Source organism: Mustela erminea, chromosome 1 (genome assembly GCF_009829155.1).
Source record: "Mustela erminea isolate mMusErm1 chromosome 1, mMusErm1.Pri, whole genome shotgun sequence".
Classification (NCBI taxonomy): Eukaryota; Metazoa; Chordata; class Mammalia; order Carnivora; family Mustelidae; genus Mustela; species Mustela erminea.
Window position 1 is genome coordinate 104,582,095 of NC_045614.1, and position 19,116 is coordinate 104,601,210.

A 19,116-nucleotide genomic window follows, 5' to 3' on the forward strand; every position below is an offset into this window, starting at 1 on the left:
TTTTTATTATGTTCAGTTAGCCAATATATAGCGCATCATATAGTTTTTGATGCAGTGTTCAATGATTCCTTAGTTGCATATAACACCCAGTGCTCATCACTACAGGTGCCCTCCTTTAATACCCATAAAAATATTTATTTATTTGACAGAGAGAGAGAGAGATCACAAGGAGTCAGAAAGGCAGAGAGAGGGGGAAGCAGGCTCTTTGCTGAGCAGAGAGCTCGATTCCAGGACCCGAAGATCATGACCTGAGCCTAAGGCAGAGGCTTTAACCCACTGAGCCACCCAGGTGCTCCCCAAATCCAATTTTTTTAAAGACCAAAATTGGAGGACTCTTCAATTTTATTTTATTTTTTAAAGATTCATTTATTTATTTGAGAGAGAGAGAGAGAGAGCGCACACTTGCATGTGCGCATGTGTATGGGGGAGGGCAGAGGCAAGGGAGTCTTAAGCTGACATGCGCAGCAGATCCAGGGCTCTATGAGCAGCATGATGGGGAGGCTGGATCTCACGACCCTGAGATCAGAACCTGAGCTGAAACCAAGACTCAGACGCCTAACCAACGGTGCCACCCAGGTGCCCCTACACTCTCCAATTTAAAAACTAACTATAAAATCATAGTGATAAATATGGTACCATTTCAGTGAAAAGACAGACATGGAAATCAATGGAAAAAAATACAGAATTCAGAAAGAGCACCACATGTATATGACCATTCTGGATATTCTGCAAAGGAGCCAAGGCAGTTCCTCAGGGGAAAGAAAAGACCTTTCAGCAGTGTTCAGTCAAATCACTGTCTCTATGGGGAAAAGTGGCATTCCCCCTTGTATCACACCATACAGAATAATTGACAGGACATGGATCATAGATCTAAATATATGACTTAACAATGTGAGAGTTCTAGAAGAAAACAGAGGAGAAAATATTTTCAACCTTGGGAGTAGGCAAAGATTTCTTAGAACCAAGAAAGCATATTTTGTAAGAGAAAAAAAAAAAAGAATTTGAAGAACTGGACTTTCTCAAAGTTATAAACTTTTGCTCTTTGAAGGATACATTAAGAATATAACAAGGTAAGCCACAGGCTGGGAGAACTTTCTTTGTGCAAGATTATTCCCTATGTCCATAGAAAGTTGTGGTGGGGTGGAGAAGAACTAAGAAGGCAGAGCAGACTAAAAACCTAAGAATGTGGCGAAAAGAACTCTTGAAAGTATACAGAGACCAAATATGAAAGACACAAATGCAGATGTGTTGGCCAAATCCCAGAATAGGCAATGAGGGAAGTCTATTGAAGCAGACAAATAGAGGCAATCATAAGAGCTGCTACTTCCTCTAGGGAGGAGGAAATTTCTCGTTTGATACTCTAAGCAATGGTGGCACTTAGTCAAGAAAGAGTTATATCTATAATTTATTAAGGAAATCTGCGAATGCTTGAGTGAGCCCTCGTCATTCTAAGGTTGATAGCAATCATGTCTGGTCATCTGTGTGCTGGCGCCTTCCACCTCTCAGCCTTTTACTATCCCCTTCCCTTCCCACGTGCCTGACCTGTGGTCTAAGCAGAGGTAGTAGAAAGGTTGGTGATGGAATGTTGCTAGCAGGGTCTGAGTTTGATCTGTGTGCCCATCCTTCTCCCATGTGACTAACTCCAGACCACATTCTCTTTGCCAGTGACTAGCCAATGGGCACAGAAACTTTTCCTGACCAGTTCTGGGGGAAAGTGTCTGAATATCATCTCACATCTCTTCCTAGACAGAACAGCTTTGCTATCATTTCATTAACAATTAAGACTTCAAACTGTAGTTGACTTTTGAACAACATGGCGGTCAGGGACATCAACTCCCCCCTCCCACCAGTGGAAAATCTGTGTATAACTTTGACTCCCCAAAGAGCTTAACTACCAATACTCTGGTATGGGTTGGAAGCCTTACCAATAACATAAAAAATTGGTCAATATATATTTTTTGTATGTTTTATAGATTATATACTGCATTCTTTCAATAAAGTAAGCTAGAGGGAAAAAGTGTTATTAAGTCATCAGAGGAAACACATTTAGAGGACCATACTGTATTTCCTGAAAAATATCTGCATATAAGTGGACACAGTTCAAACTTGTGTCATTTAAGGGTCAAGTGTAATGCTAACTCTTAGTTGGCTTGGAAAAGTCCAGCTAAGAGCCATGCTCCATCCTCAAGCTGCTGCCTTCAGGTGGCAACCAGCAGGGGGGCTTCCGTGGTTTTGATGGGATAGGGCAGACTACATGCTCTGCCTTCTGAACACATTGAAAGACAACAGATCAAACTTCTGAACACTTCAGTGAATCCTGTGTCAAGGGACATTTATGTCCCCTGACCGTCTTGCATACCTTTTATGGAATAAGATAAACTCCATTACTGTCTTCTTCCACACACTATTGAGGTTTTCAGTTGGGATTACCTAGTCCTCTACCACTTATAATTGTTCTGCCCTTACTTTAATATTTTTCTTTTTATCATCATGTCTGAGCTGCAACCGTGCTGTCATTGAGACAGTGATGTGGAGGGCTGTTCAGGGATGGAGCTATGTGAGGAGGAATTAGGGTCACTGTAACTGACCGAGTGGGGTGCAGAACAGGAAACGGGATGGCATGAGGATGACCATAGCCTGTCTTGAATCTGGGTGTCACGGCAGACTGTCCCCAGATCCTGCCTCTATAATAGATGCTCTGTTCATATAACCCAGAAGATGGGGCGAGGTGGTAGTGAGGGTCTTTAAGGATAAGGGATCGATTTAGAATAAGACCAAAGGATCAGAGGCACTTCCTCCGAAATAATGAGCATTCAGGTCGGAGTAGAAATGTCCCCAAGACCCCATAGCAGAAATGGTAGCATGTCCTTTTGTTTATGGATCAGTATAATGTGCTGGGTTTGGGACTCATCAACCTTTTTAACCGCTGCTAAATAATTGGTTAATATGGAAATGTGCATACCTGCCCTCCCAGAAAAGCCATCTGTGTACTTCCCTGGCGGCCCTGGAGGGTCTGATGGGGGATTGTGGAGAGCCCTCCAGGCCTGTCTGACCCCAGGGGAGCAGCTGGGCTCTCCAGGGCCTATGGGGAAGGCCCCTCTCTGGCTTCCAGACAGGAGAGAGGGCTGCGCCTTCGAATTGCCAATTCAGGCACAGATGGAAAAGGCAAGCACAAAAGTGTAAAGTCCATGCTCTGAAATTATATGCAAGCAGAAAATGAGGCAGCCAGGCAGCTGTTCTAAGAGAGAAAGACTCAATAGTTGCCACTTGGAGAGAGGGAAAAAAAAAAAAGGAGGAAAGCTACAGAAATTATTACCCTTTTTCATGTGGTCAGCAACTCTTCTCAATCTCCTGTTGCCTCTGGAACCTCATCTGACCCTGACATCTGGATGTGGCATTGATCTGGAAGCCAGCAGATGAGGCTTCACCAAGAGCAGGCTATGGGGCTCAGACTGGGTTCCCATCTGTAAAGTCTGGGTCACGAGGACCCTCCCTTACAAGGCTTATGCAATGACAGATGGCCATCCAGCCAGCAAATTCATGTTCAAGGCTTACTATGTTCCAGCCAGGGCATCTGAAGAAGATCAAGACAGGATTCCTGCCCTCGAGAAGTACAGGCTCTGGAGAAAGCACCTTCCCATTCTTAGTCATTAGCACCTTTTCTCTCTCCACCTCCTTTAGGATCCTACTTTGTCTTAAGGGTCACTACCTCCAGGAAGCCTTCCCTAACCCACCCCTCTTCACCAACAAGCTGGCTTAGATCCCCTATTAAATACTCCTGTTGCCCCCTCTAGTCCTCTGTCATAAATATTAGCATACTTATTATTCCTTATTCAGTGTATTATTCACTGGACCTTAAGCATCAGGAATGTAAGGACCGTCTTGAGCATTGCTGCCTCCTTTTCACTAAACACAGGCCTGGCCCAGAAGAGGCACCAGAGGAAGAGTTCTTGAACCAAATTAATGAATGTAAAATCCAAATTCTTACCTTTATAGACCAGGAACATGATGTCCAAAGAGACAAGCTTTACCAAGGCCACCAGCATGCTGATGAGCTAGACGAGGACGTGGTATCACCCTGACCCAGCCCAGTGCTCTCCTAGGAGAGGTAACTACTTCTGTGTGTCTCCGACAGTCCCTGAGTGGGAACACCTGGTTTGGAAGGCCAGGGAACATGAGAGGATGCTATCTGATGGCCAGGAAGTTTGGGGGGGTCTCCTTTGTACTCTGGTCCCCTTTAGTCTCCTTTGTACTCTGCCACCACTTCCTGAGGGTGTTCTCCCTGAAACTACCTGTCTCTTAGCAAACATCAGAAATGTTGAAAAGCTGACACTCTCCCATGCCAGCAACCCCAGGCCCTACCCTCGTTGCCTGTGAGGCCTGAGTGTTTGTCAGTGGGCTGCATGAACCATGGACCGTGAAGGTCTTTGGAGAAGGCACAGAACTCAGTGCCCAGGAAACAAGCCACCAAAGGATGAATGGGACTCATCACAGCTGCACGCTAATAAGCCCAGCTGCCACATTTCATCCGGACCCGTTTTTGTTTGCCTTTAAATTTCCCCGACTCTCCCTCTTTGGACAGGCCATGTGAGGCTTGCCCTCCTGTCCTCTTGTCTGGCTTCCTCTCAAATAAGTCCTTTCCTTGCTGCTCACTGGACGTCTCGACGACGGTCTTTGCTGCAAGCAAACTGAGGCTCCATGACACACTTGGAGAGCCAGCCAGGAGCTCTCTGCCTGTGGTTTGCCAGCCCCACTGGGAACAGGAGTCCAGTGACAAGTCCAAGCAGCTGCCTAGGCTCTTTGTCCTAGGGATGGTCCCCAGGTCCCCATTCTGACTGGCCGCCGCCAACCTTTGGGGCTTAATTTAACATTTGTACAAGGAAGTGGTTTTTGGTTTCAGTCTGGACAGACATCTCTTGGGGCGTAGTTCTTGTGCCAAGGCACATGAGCTGACTTCCTCCTCCCATTTGGTTTGGCTCTCTTAGATTTCTTCCATTCGGTAGCCTCCAAATAGAGGGGTTTGGTTCTCTTCGCCTCCTTTTCTTGCGTGACTGACAAATTCTGCCTAGGAAGCCATTTGGCTTGGTCATGAAAGCCTCAACTTTTAGGAAGGAACTAGAAACTAGGAAACTGGTTCAGTCTGTGAAGCCCCAACTTTTGAAAAGGAACCAATGCTCATAGAGGTCCTCTGGCCTTCATTTGGTTCGTTTGTTGTGGCAGCTTTTGGTGTCTTTGAATAAAACCAGCCGTGTTCTAATTGGAAAGTAGGAAATGACCACTGGATCTGTGCACGCAGCTCTCTGGACTGTCTTCTCCAAAATTAGGTTTGTTTGGTTTTGTTTTTTTGCCACCCTGGTTGGCCACAATATTCATTAGACTTTAGAGAACAATGACTGCTTAACAGGGCCATAAATGGTAATATCATCTTGCACTTAGATTTGTTCTGCAAAAGGGAGAGATTTGGAAAGTGGGCCTTTAAATTTTGTTTGTGTCTTGTTTGTGTATTTGTATGTGTGTCCATTATGTTGTAAATGTGAAATATTTGCTCTGTCTCTGGATGGCATTGCTTCAATTAATGTGTGAGAACGCTCTAGTTGGTTTAAAGGCAACCACTTGTAAGAATGGGACATTCTAGAACTCAAAGGTACAAACTAACCCAAATGTTTTTCAACTCACAGGATCTTGAAAAATATTCAGTAACTAAAGGTAACTTCAGGTTGCTGGTCATCTCCTTCGAATTATCAGCATTAAATGTAAAACTTATTCTGCCTGTGTTTACCAAAAGTCAAGTAAGTTCATTTTATCTCTGTTGCAAACTTTTCAGAAAAGACAAAAACCCCTTAGAACTTTGTCTAATGAAGTTTTGTGTGTAATCTGAGAACTAACAGATGTGAATAATATTAATAAACATAATTAAGACTACTGGAAATAATAAGAGAAAGAACTCTGCATGCAAAGAGAGCAAGACTGGTTATTTAAAGAAGACAACCTAGGACAAAATCTGAATGTAAAATTGTTTCTGAAACCATCATCAGAAAGATGAAAGGTGGTTCCCAGAGAAACAGTAGATCCAACTCCCCACCAGCTACTGAGAAAACACATTTGTTTTTCTCAACAGTATGTCTATCCAAGGCTATCCACAGAAATGCTCAAACTCTTTAAGATTTTTACCTTGAGCTCCAGAAACAGAGCCAATGGTTAAGCAGCTCACCCATCACTATTACACACCTGGAATCTCTGATTTGTCTAACAGAGGCACAAACAAGGTTGGAACGGAGAGAGAAAGCAACCAAAGAAGATGCTGAGGATTTCAATTTCATCAACTTGGGCAGACTACCAGAGAGGTAAACATTCAGTTTGCTGATGTAAACGTTGGGAAGAGGGGGACGAGAGGAGTAGAGAAAGGTTTTAACCAATGAAAATGACTCCTCCTTAATTAACTCTATTAAATGCATTGTAGGTGGAAGCATCTTCGAAGTATTTTTAATCTCCTATAATATTACACCAACGACCACTCAACACATCACTATGTCTTATTATCTGAAATTAACAGCCCTTACTGTGACAATTATAGGTTTCATCCTGGCATTAGAACTCAACCACACAGCATAAAACTTGAGTTTATCCTGGAATCCTATTTAAATTCTCAGATCTCTTGGGATATTTTCCCACTCTTATATACCACCTACCATCATTTCTGAATCTGTCAGCAAGCCAAAAATCAGCATCACTACTACTAGATCTAATTTGACTAGAAAATGTGCTACAAAAATTCATCTCTTATTTTCAAATAAGAACCTCCACCCAAATTTCTAACCAAAAAGGCCTAACTAAATGACTTCTACTCCTTTCTGAATATATTAACCCTAAGCTTATTCCTATTTAATTTCCATGAGTCACCTCCATAATAATGAAGACACCAGTCAGTGACCATCACTAACCAGGTCCCATAATTATATAATGCAGTGATTCCCATAATTATATAATGCATGATTATATAATGCACAGCTTCTTCATTAAAAAATCCCAAATCCCCCATGTCATAAACCACTCAATCCCCTATATCACTGAATTTAAACACAATCTCTACGTCATCTCCCTTTAAAACATAAAAAGTTACCATTAAGTCTGTTACCATCCCTGAAAGAAATATTCCTAAAACGGTCTTGTTAGATATTCAAATCCCAGGGTATTGTTCAGCAGTTATAGACATTGTATAACCGAAAACCACAAACATTCCCCCTAAATAAATTTCAGAAACTGTTAGATCTAAAAAAGAAGCTTTCAAACACAATATAATACCATAACCAATACCACCACTCAATCCTAATCCACCATAAATCGGAGAAAGATTTGGAGAAAAACTTACAAAACTGAATATAAAATAGTACTTAAAATAAGTACAATAAATATGATTATTCCCACATGAATTTAACCATCACTGATGACATTAAAAATCATCATTGTATTTCAACTACAAGAAAATGGGGGATGACTGGGTGTCTCGGTCAGCTGGGCATCTGACTTCAGCTCAGGTCATGATTCCAGCATCCTGGGGTCGAGCTCCACATCCAGCTCCCACTTAGCGAGGAACCTGCTTCTCCCTTTCCCTCTGCCTGCTGCTCCCCCTGCTATGCTCTCTCTCTGTCAAATAAATAAATTAAAATCTTAAAAAATTTTCATCTATATTAACAACCAACATCAGTAAATCCCACCCATTGATCAAAATCATTAACAATTCAGTCATTGACCTTCCAGGCCCATCAGACATAGCGTGATGAACCTTTGGGTTCTCTTTTAGGAGTTTGTTCAGTTCTACAAATTTTAATAGTCTCTTCCTAGCCTTACATCATGGATCAGATAAAATAACTGCCTTTTCGTCAGTAACTCCTATCTACCCAGATGTAAACTATAGATGAATTATTTGATGTACATGCTAATGGAGCCTCCATATTTATCTGCCTTTTTTTTTTAAGATTTTTAAAGATACTCTGGGTCCTATACATTCTCAGAAACATGAGACATCAAGAGTTATCCTTATTATTCACAGTAAAAGCCACTGCAGTTATAGGCTACATTCTATCATGGGAACAAATATCTGAGGAGCAACTGTCATTACAAACCTTTTATCAGTTCTTCCCTAGTAGAATGGACAGAAATAGGATTCTCAGCGGAGAAAGTGATCTAGCCTGATTCTTTGCCTGCACGTTATCCTCCCATTCATTATTTCAGCTGTTATAGTACTCTATTTACAATTTCTCCATGATTCAGAATCTAATGGCTTATTAGGAATATCATCTGAGTCAGACAAATTCCACCCATACTATAAAAGTGAAGATATTCTAGGACTCTTCTTCCTTATTCTAATACCATCTGCTCTAGTGCTATTTCCGCCTGACTGCATTGGAGACCCAGACAATAACAACCCAGCCAACCCCCTAAATACCCCACCACATATTAAACCTGAATAATACTTCTTATTTACCTATGCAATCCTTTACTCAAGCCCTAATAAATGAGAAAAATAGCCCTAACCTTCTCTTTCTTAATTCTAGCCATTATTCCTATGCTTTCTATATCAAAACAGCTAAATATCTCAATACTTCTGATTATCAGTAACAGACCCAGTAACACTAACATGAATCATAGGACAACTAGCTGAACACCGATTTATTGTGATCGGTCAACTAGCATCAATCTTATATGCTTTTTCATTACCCTGATTCTCACGTCCATTACAAGTATCATTGAAAACAATCTCAGGAAATAAAGAGTCTTGTAAACCAGGAAGGGAGGACAATAATTCTCCCTGAGAGTAAAGGAAGAAGCAACAGCTCCACCATCACCCAAAGCTGAAATTCTATTTAATATTTGTCCTTAAATAGATAAGCATGACTCTACTGTGCCATGCCAGTATTAAAACCAATAATAAAAAAGACTACACTTAGGTAATTCATGCGTTAGTGCCCTACCACATTACAAATACATATGTCTACATTCATACATACTACATGCCACGTATAATCGTACATTAATGATCTGCCCCGTGCATATCACATGTACAACAAACCCTCACCCATGATGGGAGTGGCCATAAGAGCCTCCAGTTCACAGCCAAAGTTCACTGGGTGCCAAGTTCACTCATTTTGGGAGTCCAGCCAGCCTCTTCCTGAGGATGTGCTATAGTGACTCATGACCAGCCCTCACAGGAGAATAACCCAGAACTTACTCGCCAAAATTGAACAATAGCAGCAATTTCATAATCTCCTAGGAGTGACAGACGTCACTGCCTCCAGGGGAAGGGGAGGAGTTCCACCCAGCTGTATCCTCCACAAGGCCTCCCTTCCTCTCAGGTGGGTGGCAGGGTTGGCAGGATGGGGCAGAGGTGTGGGTGAAAGGTTGTGTCACTGTTTCATGACCAGAGAGCTTGAAAGGATGCTGTGGTTTGTGGTATCCTCCGAGACTTGGGCCCTTGTGTATAAAATAAGAGTTGGACTGAAGGATCCATAAATGTCCTTGCAGTTCACAAGCTCCACAGTTCTGAACATTCCAGAGTCCCAGTGCTAAATTTGAGGTTTTTCTGCTTCTGAAGCATGAGTTGAACCTAGAAATGAAAGCAATGGAATCTTAAGGAGGGGTGATTCTTCTAGCTTATTTCCCATCAGCTGTAGGGAAAGCTGTCTTTATGTCCTGGTCCCAACCAGCATGATTTCCTTTATTTGCTAGTCATTTTTAATGATTAGAAACCCAAACCAGGAATTGGGACTTCTGGGAAAAGGGACACAGCCAAACCTTCATCTCCTGCAGGGGCCGTTACCTCCAGTCTCGGGCTTCTCAGAAGTCAGTTATTGAAGAATTGGAATGCAAGGATGGCTAGAGAAGTCACAGAGACCCAAGGGGGATGCTATACGAATGGCCTGTCCCCTCTTTGAAGACAGCTCCCGGAGCAACATCTCTGATGTCAACCACTGTCCACAGCCCCACCTGGATACTGATGGGTATCTTACACTCAGGAAGCTCAAATCCGACCATACAGACCTGCTCTTCCTCCTGTATCCCCCTCACTTTAATGTGATCACTGCTGTCTCTCTTTTTTTGGTGGGGGTGGGGCGTTTCCTATCCTCTGATCCTTCATCCTATTTTGAGGAAATTTCAATAAATGTGAGTTCAAAGAGAGCCAGACATTCCCACACTTGCTCCCTAGTGACTGAGGCATGGGCACACGATTTAGGCATGACCATTCAGACCACACAAAAAAGGATTTTGCTTCCTGAGAGTGACACAAGTCTAGAGATTATTCACAGCAGCAGTAGAGGAGAGCAGGTGCAGCAAGTGTCCAAGGACAGGGATACTTTGGCCGTGGCCTGACCAGGCTGCTCTTGGGGTATTACCTGAGTCCTAGCTTTTCTGGGTTTCTGCCTGTCTTCTGAGTTTGGTTCTCCAACCTTTATACCAATTCAGTGAGCCCTAAAACATGTATATCCAAACACATTCCATTTCTTCTTAGAGAGCCAGAAGTAATTTCTGTTGTTTGCAACTAAGTCCTGGCTGATACCTTCATCATTCCCTCAGTCACAAACTTGGAAAGCTGGAAATCCTTTCTAATTGTCCCTGGTCCACTGAGGTCCACTGATCCCACCCGACGATGTCACATCTGTGGCCCCACTGTCACCCAAAGCCAGGCCCACATTACCTTTACCTATTTCTGTGGTCCTCTGCTTAATGGCTCCTCTGGCTTCCAGGATCTTTGTAACCAAGAACACCTGCTTCTGATTAGAACCCAGGATCCTCAGTCTGCCTGTGGTCCTGAGGGAACAGGAGCTTCTCCAATTCATGGCACTGTTCCTTGTTTTCTAAATTCACATCAATGGAAAGTATTAATTACCCTTAAATGGAAATAAATTAACTTAAGAAGATGTAGTTTTATCTTGCTTTCCTAGTAGCCACATCCCTTGAGGAAGCATTAATTGATTTTAAATCCAAATCAGACTAATGCACTTGGACAATTTGTTGGGTAATGGAAATTAGTGATGACCCCTATAAAAGGAAGGCTTACTGCCAACTCCTGTTCTTGCACATTTTTATCACTGTGGATGAGGTAAGCTCAGCCGTGGGTGGAGAAGGCCCAGTAGTACCAAGCTCTTTATTTGTTTAGTAAATATTTATTGAGTACCTGCTTTATGCCAGGGCCTGTGCAAGGCACTGGGGACCCAATGATGAATGAGATAGTCTTGGTCCTGACCTAATGAAGCTTACAGCTGAAGGCATTAAAATGCCTTTCAAGGGTTACCTACCATTTCTATGCTCAGCTTCCCCCTACACTTCTCACTAAAGCTGGCCTTCAGAGGAAGCCAGGCCTGTGAGGAACCTGATGGAGGAACATCAGAGCCTCATCTGGAAGCACCGGGAGACTTGAGAGTGTGAACCACCTCAGAAGGGAGTCAGCTTGGCTGGACTCATGCCCTCTGTCTCTCTAGGCTGTTCCTTCAGGAAGACAGTTTTGGGGACAGACTTGGTCCTAGGAAGTCTGTGGAGACCGTCTCCAGTGCCTTCTTCTCCCGACACCACCACCTAGGGTTAAATTTTGGAATTAGAAATACAGGGCACTCAGTTCAATTTGAACTTCAGATAAACAATGATTTTTTTTTTAGCATAAGTACATCCCATGCAATATTTAGGATGTCTTTCTACATATATGGCACTTAATTGGGTGCCTGTATTTTATCTGCCAATACTACTAGCCCCACTCCCAACCCAGCAAGTTGCTCTGTGCCTCCAGTACCTGTTTTGGAGCAGTGCCTTTCCCAGTACAGGAGCAGAGAATCAACCAATCCCCTTTCAAAATCCACTCATCATGAAGAATATTCAAGATGAGTCTGCTCTTAGCTGGCTGTCCCCAGCAAAGAACTTCAATCCAGGCACCTTGACTCCACTGACTCTGAACAAGGAATGATCAATTCTAAGGAGATGGTAGAGGTGAGTAAGAAAGACACAGTCATTACCCTAAGGAAACTAGAGACTAGCAGGGAAGTGGAATAAGCTATTCAAATGATTGTCATACAGGTGGAAAATGAAAAATGACTTGGGTGCTGAAGGAATGCGGTAAGAAGAGATCACATGTACTGGCATTTATATTTGAATAGACCAATGACAACTCCATGAAATCATATCACAGCATGCATAGGGTCATTACAAAGCTTCCATCTATGCCTATAAGTCAATCACTTGTGGCCGATGCTGCCAAGAAGAGCCTTCTGGAAAGGACATGCCAGGTGGAGTAATCCCTATAGACCCAAATCATGAGAAAGGTCATGTGTGTTTGGAGAAATCTCCTGTGGCCAGAGTATAGGGTTCCATGTGTGGTGTGTAACTGGAGAGGTCATCAGAAAGATACATCAAAGACAGCATGATGAAAGTCAAGGACTGCAGGGAGATGGCATTTCTATTGGAAAGGGGGGGGGGGGACCTGCTATCTCTGGAAGTGGGTCTCCATGCCCAAGGGCCTGCATCGGCACCATTCCTAGTCCCAATTCCCAGTGGACACTGACTGTGCTGAACAAGGGGATACTGATCACATTCTTGGCAAATATTTGGACATCTGAGGTTTTTAAACAGAGAACAGTTCAGAGCCTGCATGTCCAGCATCTCATAAGGAAGCAGAAAGGCTTCTCATTCATTGCTTCCTGGTTCATACGACTGAGGATTGTCCAGACAGGGCAACATTTACAGCAGTGATGGCACAGTCCAGCCCTGAAGCTGCCCTGAAGGTGGCCAGAAAAGAAAGCCACACACTCAGAACTGCCTGTTTGTAGAGGAAGTAGCAAAGACAGTGCCCCACAGGGGCTGTGGGCTCTTGGCACTGGAGGGACTCGGTCCGTGATCTACCACGGGGAATATTCTGCACACTCCACCTGCGGTGCCCAGGGATCCCAGTACTGAGGTCTCTGGTGACTGAAGAGCTGATATCTGGTTAATGAATTCTCCCCGAGAAGGCAGACAGACAGACCCCAGCTGTTCCCTAGCTGCTCTGTTAGCAGGACTGGGTTCCCTGAGCAGTGCAGAGGGGGCCTGCTGGGGAATGCTACTGAGAGATCAGAGTGACATCACTAAGTGGGTACACATAACAGGAGGGAGCCAACCTCTTTCTCTTACCTCCTTCCGCCCGACAGCCCCCGCTCTGAGGGCATAATGTGTGAGAGCATGTTTGTGTCCCTCCAGAAAATTATTTGCTTGTCTATTTTAAGATTTTATTTATTTATTTGGGAGAGAGAGAGAGAGAGGGAAAGCACAGAGGGAGAATGAGAGGAAGAAGCAGATCCCCGCTGAGCAGGGAGCCTGATGTAGGGCTCAATCGTGGGACCCTGCGATCATGACCTGAGCGGAAAGCAGGTGCCTGACTGAGCTATTCAGGTGCCCCCAGAAACTTATTTAAAGCAGGTTGCAAGCTGGAGGCAGTTTCAGGCTTGTGGGGGACAGGGTCCTGGGCCCCTCCTGGATCTACCTGCTTTGTGGACTCCTCCCCTCAGAATCCTGGGGACCTGGAAAGAAAGCGGTAGAGACATCACTTGGGGGGTACCGAGGCCAGAGATAGAGGACTCTATCCCAAAGCCTACAGCGATGCCTTGCCTCCTATTCCTCCCGCCAAGTGATCCAGACCTCACTTCCCTCCTTGCAGCCTGCCTGCCCTCAGATCCTGATCTTTTTGTGCTTATTCAACTTCCCTGGGCCTCCATCATTGGATTTTGGAGGCTTGGACTCTGACCTGACTCTGTTTCCCTCAAACATGAGGTCCTTGCTAGAGGGGGCAATGTCTGGCTTGCCCTGGATGGGGCCCAGCACAGGTATCCTCCCCCTCCCTTCTCCTCATGCTTCCCTCCTTCTCCCCTCTCCGCCTCTTCCCTTCTCTTTTCTCCCTCCCCTTGCTCCCTCCTCCCTCCCACGGGGCAGCCTGAGCTGGAAACCACAGGAAGGGGTTGGGTTGGCTTGGCTGCTGAGGCTGAGAGCCAGAGGTAAGGAAATCAGGAAACCCAGGCTGGATTCCAGCATGAATTGGAAAGATCTCCATCAGCTAGGGCATTAGGTAAATAAGGCATCAAAACCTATGATTGACAAAGGATTTTAAAATTCCATTAAACTTAAAAAAATTTTTTTTGGAAACGTAGTCTTACCAAGGAGAAGCAATGTATCTTTTTATTAATTCTATAAACATAATACATGCTCATGGAGAAAAATGGAAGTAAGACAAAACAGGGTAAAGTGAAAAGTAAAGGTACCCTCATCCCACCCTGATCCCATATTCCCACTCCCCAGAGACAAACTGCTGGCAGTTTATTGGGGCATTTATTTATTTACTTATTTATTTAAATTCAATTAGCCAACATATGTCACATCATTAGTTTTTGATATAGTGTTCAACGATTCATTAGTTGCGTACAACACACAGCTCAATTCAGTTTTAAAGAAACAAAATTCAGGATGGAAACTGCTGGAAGCGACTAAACCCTGGCGGGGGGGCATCTGGGTTGGGAAGGGGGCGCGCGTGTGTGTGTGTGTGTGCGCGCACGCTTGTGCGTATAACCATGAGCCATGCTTTACTAGCACAGGCTCTGCTATCAAGCGTCTGGGAGCAGATTCTGGCTCCTAGCTGTGTGGTCGGTTGGGCAATTTGCCTAACATTTTGGTGAGTCAGTCTTATCATTTGTAAGCTGAGAATAATCATAGTCTCTATCTATACAGTGGTGGACATTTGAGTATTTTTCAGCTCATGAAATGATTGCAAACCTGCAAAAGGCCATGGGACTTCTACTCATACATACCTCTCAGTCCCGCCTTCTTTCAGAACCAACACTACTTACAGGAAGCCCTCCTGTGTGTGTACCACTGTCCGGTTTACAATCCACATCATGGACCTCCCTGGAGACAGTGAGCCCCTGAAGAGATGAAGAAACCAAGGAGTAGCCCCTTGTCTAAAGTCCAGAGCTGCTCTAGAACCCAAACAGCATGCTTTTCCAGTGCCCCCCACGGGGCCTTCTCCAGCCTGTCTGAGCAATGGGCAAAGAAGCAGATGATAGCCATGCAGCAGAAGGGCTCTTGTTATTTCCCAGGATATCCCCCTGCCCCCATCCCGGGAGTTCTGGCCTTCTGATTTTTTTTTTTTTAAGATTTTATTTATTTGACAGAGAGAGAGGTAGGTAGAGAGGCAAGCAGGTAGAGAGGCGAGTAGGTAAAGAGGCAAGTAGGTAGAGAGGCAAGCAGAGAGAGAGAGAGAGGAGAAAGCAGGCTCCCTGCCGAACAGAGAGCCTGATATGGGACTCGATCCCAGGACCCTGAGACCATGACCTGAGCTGAAGGCAGAGGCTTAACCCACTGAGCCACCCAGGCGCCCCTGGCCTTCTGATTTTGGTGTGACCCCTTACAAAGGGGCTCAACCCGCAGGTCAAGGTTGGGGACAGAAATGTCTTTGATCAAGAGTCTTCCTTCTTCCCTCCCTTCCTTCTCATTGAGTTCTTACGGTTTTAATCAGACTAATTGCTTGTCATTTTGTACTTACATTTTTTTTTCTTAATTCAAAAGTGATACCTGTAAAGTATAGAAAATACAGACAAGCAAAAAGAAAGTAAAAACAAATATCATTGTAGAGGTGTTCTCTGTCTTCCTGGAGTGTCTTCTCTGGCCCCACAACTTGACCTGGGGCGCTCACCAGTTGCGCAGAATTTTTACCTGGGGATCCCAGTTAAGGCTCTCCCAACTGATATTCTGTGAAACTTTCCAAGATTCACAGGATTTTATTGATGACAATGATTTGGAGCCGCAAATGCTACTGTAAGTGGATAACAGCATGACTTGGCAGTTTTTAAAGCCACTTCTTAATTTAATAATTAAGTTCATGTGAAATTTGATAAAGTCCTTAGAAAAATCAATTTGGTTTATGGACTTGAAAATGCCTCACTTTCTCCGTTCTAGCTCTCTCTGATGTACTATCAGTGGATGGTTTGATCAGGAAAATAAACTTGTAGAGCTTCAACAAGCTATCACCGTGAGTCACAGAACTGGAGACCAGTTGGAAGAGAGAGGCACAGAATGAGCAGTTACAATGGTGGCCATTGTGTGTCCCCGTAAAGGTATGTATCCACGGTTGTGGGAACACCCAGAACCTCACCTGCTGAGGAAAGAAAGTCTGGTAAAGCTTTCCTGAGGAACTGGGCATCCAGCTGGATCTCGAATGAACATTGAATGAACACCTTGAGCTGGTTAGGCAGAGAAACTATGGCAGGGGAAGAGGGTTGGTAAGAAGACAGGCCTAGCCAGCGCCTGAGGAGTGGGAAAAGGAGGGGAGGGGTGACTGTGAGACAGAGTGGGGAGGGGTCCACACACCATCAGAGAGGAGGCTGAAGAGTGGGTTGGAACCCTGTTATGAAGGGCCTTGTGTGCCATGCTAAAGGGTTTGGTCTGCGTGGGTCTGCGCCTCTGCGCCCTTACCTTAGTTCTATTGAGCAATTTCTATGACTGTCACAGGTGGGATGGAGGTAGAAGGGCTCAGCCTTGGAAAACCCCCCAGCGGAATGTAACAGGGTTGGTGGCATTGGGAGGAGAGGGAGACTGGGCCCCTCTGGCTGGCACCTTTACCAACCCCTTAGGAGTTTCTCTGGAAAGTTCCTGCATTTCTCTTACCTGTATCTGTTTTCAGCCATGTTGCTTAAGAGCCCTGAAACACACACACACACACACACACACACACACACACACACACACAACAGAGGGGAGCAATTCCTTTACTGGTTTTTCCAAGAACTTTAATCTGGGGACTTGGGACTGTAGGAAAACACTACTAGGGAGAGAGGAGCAGGTAGTAAACAGGCAAAACAAGGAAGTAAAATTGAATCTCCTCAAAGTATTAACTTTTGGCTTTTTAGAAGCTTTTCTACTGCATTCTGACTTGGGGTCAACAGAAACCAAGAGGCCCTGTCACTAGAGTCTTGGTTTTCCTTGGGTGGATTTTGGCTGTCTGGGTTCTGTGAAGGTGAGGTATTGTTTCAGCAGCTGTGGAAGACCTGCACTTCCACGGGAATAGGGGAGCTGGAAAGAGAGAGTGGAGTTAGGCCTCTCTCTACTCAGCACCTCTCCCTGCCTGTGTCCTCCCTCCACTACCACCACCTCTCACAGCCCTCCAGTCAGGAAGGAGCCAGGAAGTCATGGAAACAGGTCGTCCTGGTGGTTGCTACCACCTACTCCACCCCACCCCCACCACCCAGGTATGGGGACCAGCTGATCCAGCTCCCTCGTCCTGGCCCTTAGCATCACGGATGGACACAGAGCTCAAAGAGTGGCTCAGCTAAGCCTAGCTTCCCGGGGGACATGGTGTGGTGAGGGGTGACAGAAGGGGCAATGGAAGGGCACTGGGATGCCACCTCTCATGGGGGCCAGTGGGGTGATTGGCCAAGGACCAGGGCAGGCCCACGTGCCTCTGCTTACTGCAGAGGTGACTGCCAAAATTCATTTTGTTCTAGAATGTTCAAAAAGAGATACAGATCGGGGGAAGAAAACAGGTCTGATGTGTGACTGTATACCTCCTCCATCCCAGAACCTGGGGATTCAACGAAGGACAAGCCCCATGTCTGTGATTGCTCTGTGAACTTCATGAGTCCTTCACGGACCCCCGGGAGGCAGAGGGGAGGCAGCTCAGCACCCTAACATCCGGGCACATCCCATCTGTGCTCTCCCCTAGACAACCTAAACCTGAGAATTTCCCATCTCACTAGAGCCCGGGAATAGGACTGAATTAGGAGCTCCAGACAATGGTCAGATTTTCACACCCTGCTTTTCTACCAAAAATACAACAACTTTACAGAAAGGTGTAAGATGCAAAACAGTATATTCACGTATGATATTTCCATGCCTTCCATAGGCCTTCCTGGGCACCACCTGGATGGTGAGTAGATTTGTCACTTCTATGCTGGTGGGAGCATTTTTCTCTGAATAAGAACCACGTGGAGGGGTGCCTGGGTGGCTCAGTGGGTTAAGCTTCTGCCTTCTGCCCGGGTCGTGATCTCAGGGTCCGAGCAGGGAGCCTGCTTCTCCCCGCCACTGCCCCCCCGCAACGCCGCCTGCCTCTCTGCCTACTAGTGATCGCTATCTGTCAAATAAATGAATAAAATGTTAAAAAAAAAAAAAAAGAAAGAAAGAAAAAAACACATGGAGTTCAGCTCTGGACCATGGTGTCTGTGCACTTTGGTAGAAGGGAATAAATCCTGAGTTAACATCCTTGGGCCAACCCTGTTTTTTACCACATTTCTGAGGCTAACCCTTGGAAGAACTGTCGTTATGTTCTGTGTTGTTCCAGGCATTAAAACTCATGTCTAGGAGGAAGTGAGAAGGATATGGATTTTAGCCTCTGAGGTTTGAATAGATCACTCCTATGTTCTTTCTCTCCCAAGCCCTGTGATTCTCAGGCTTCACGGCAGTGGGTCGAGGATCCTCTGGTGTTTTCTTGGCCAGAGTGGGGGCTGCCAGGCCATCTTGACCAATGGTACTTTCTCCCCATGGACCTCCATATTCACCACTTGTGCGTGTGGCTCCCACAGCACTGTGTCCATGGGGGACACCAGTGCCTGGTGCCCTGCGTCCAGGTGGAGGAGTTTCAGGGGGTCCAAGAGCATGTTTTGTGTCTGTGTCCCGGGGTTCCCTGACATAGCCTCGGGGGTAAGTAAGATGTAAGTCAGAGGGGAAAGGACACAGGAGGAGAAAGTAAGAGGAGTTGTGGATCCTGGGCCTGGGGCCACCACAACCTATGTTGGGCCCATTGACCCAGCTCATATTCCCCACCTGTAACATAGATCTAATGACTCCTGCTCTGCTGCACAGTGACCTGTGACCCCCTAGGGATGGTCAGCCTCTGGAGGCAGAAGTGCTTTATGAAGCATGCTACGGAACCGGGTAGCGATTTCCTCTTGACCTCTCCCCCTATCATACCAACTGGTCTTCACCCAGAAATATGAGATGCTAGGGAGAGGTGCCAACTTGGATGTTCTCAATTTTTTAAAAAATTTTTTGAGAGAGAAATAGAGAACAAACAAGCGGGGAGGAGAGTCGGAGAGAGGTGGGGAGAAGCAGACTCTC

The 19,116-nt window shown here is 45.2% G+C and overlaps 1 long non-coding RNA gene across 1 annotated transcript; it reads left to right on the top strand.

Annotated features, from left to right (window-relative positions):
• The first annotated feature begins 925 nt into the window (after window positions 1-925).
• Window positions 926-6,458, top strand: LOC116600913. The gene is made up of 4 exons (XR_004289853.1): window positions 926-1,070; window positions 3,997-4,108; window positions 5,679-5,789; window positions 6,254-6,458. It is a non-coding gene; the product is annotated as an uncharacterized LOC116600913 (long non-coding RNA).
• The last annotated feature ends 12,658 nt before the right edge of the window (window positions 6,459-19,116 follow it).